The sequence below is a fragment of the Etheostoma spectabile genome, unplaced genomic scaffold (genome assembly GCF_008692095.1).
Source record: "Etheostoma spectabile isolate EspeVRDwgs_2016 unplaced genomic scaffold, UIUC_Espe_1.0 scaffold272, whole genome shotgun sequence".
NCBI classification, from domain to species: Eukaryota; Metazoa; Chordata; class Actinopteri; order Perciformes; family Percidae; genus Etheostoma; species Etheostoma spectabile.
This window is the reverse complement of record NW_022605576.1, coordinates 1,309,100-1,310,627: the sequence shown is the minus strand read 5'-3', so window position 1 is coordinate 1,310,627 and position 1,528 is coordinate 1,309,100. Positions and strand designations below refer to the sequence as shown.

The following is a 1,528-nucleotide window of genomic DNA, read 5'->3' as shown; positions in this document are numbered from 1 at the left end:
AGATCCAGTTCTTTCCAGCGTGTGGTCAACCAATCAGGGGCCCCCAGGATTACCCGAACATATTACACACATTCACAGTGAAACTGGTTTCAACCAATCAGACCAACGATAAGGGTTGCTACGCTTCGGTGGATGTAGAGCTGGGCAATTTATCAATATTATATCAATATCAAGATATGAGACTAGATACCTACTAGTCTTAGATTTTGGATATCGTGATATGGCATAAGTGATATCATTTTCTGATCTTACCAGACTGTTGTATCTGTTCTACTACTTGTCTTTACCCACTTGATCATATATCCACATTACGGATGATTATTTATCAAAAATCTCATTGCACCAATAGTCAATACTAAAATACCGTTGCGGTATTTAGGTATTTGGTCAAAAATATCATAATTTTGAATGTCTCCATATTGGATCCATATCCACATTGGTGCCTTGATTTGGAAAATTTGGAACTGGGTCAGAGTATAAAAAATGGCCAGACGGACTTGAAGAGCAAATCTTGTTTTCCCAGGCTTCAATCTATAAGAACAACTCCACATATAATCCCTGTTATATGACAGAAAATGCCATCTAGAATGAACTATTGCAAAAATATGAGTTCTGTAAAATTGTGCATCCAAAACAACAATTTAAATATGGGCTCAATTTGATTTGAAGCTGTCACCAACTGAGACTTCTCTTTTGTTGTTGGACAACTGTTCATAATTCTAATTGTTCCTCCTCCAACCCTATTTTCTGGATTTTACTTATGTTGTGCTCAAATTCCATATGTGGTTCTGGTTTCAAAGTCACAAAAATGTGTTAGGGAATCTCGGCAGTTGCAGCCTGTTTCATTTCAAATAGAGCCGAGTATACAATATTTGGGCATGGTTTTCAATGACAGGCTACGGTCTGATCGTGTTGACTATATGTTTTTGATTTATGTTGACTGTAATGTTTTCTGAGAAAATAATGAGGGACCCTCTTCATGGTAATCTGACTGGTCGGGTTATGGAACATGGTGGTAGGCTAAGACCTCCTGTGACATGGACCTACCGGTATGCTCTCTCTTTTACACCTCAGACCCTCTCTGGAACCGAGAGGCTCGTGCACGACTTAAAACAGCACCTCTGTATCATATTTCAATCACTTAATAAGCATAAAGACAGAAACTTCCTGATTAATGAAGCTAACAGCTAACAGCTAACAAGCTGGCGGTCACGGAGGTCTCTTTGGGGTCTTTCTAGCCTCTACAGGGGATTTTCTATCCAGCCTGGAACTTGTGCCTTTTTACGGGGTCGTTGAGCATTAAATTCAAACTGTTCCATCCAAGATTTATCCACTTGACATCCATAATTCATCACGTTTTCGCAACAGCAAGAGCAAAGAGTACAGAGCGGGAAAGATAGTAATCCTCCAAGTCAGACTAGTCTAGTGTGTGATCAAAGATATCATATAGCGGACAAGATAGATAACTACCATTTTACAGAGGAGAATGGCGTGTATTTATATTATATATTTGGGCCTTTTTTGAAGA

General features: G+C 38.9%; 1 protein-coding gene across 1 annotated transcript in view; it reads right to left on the bottom strand.

The window, feature by feature from the left end:
- Nucleotides 1-1,528, bottom strand: part of cubn (cubilin (intrinsic factor-cobalamin receptor)) — an 86,874-nt gene that overhangs the window by 73,768 nt on the left and 11,578 nt on the right. The window lies entirely within an intron of this gene.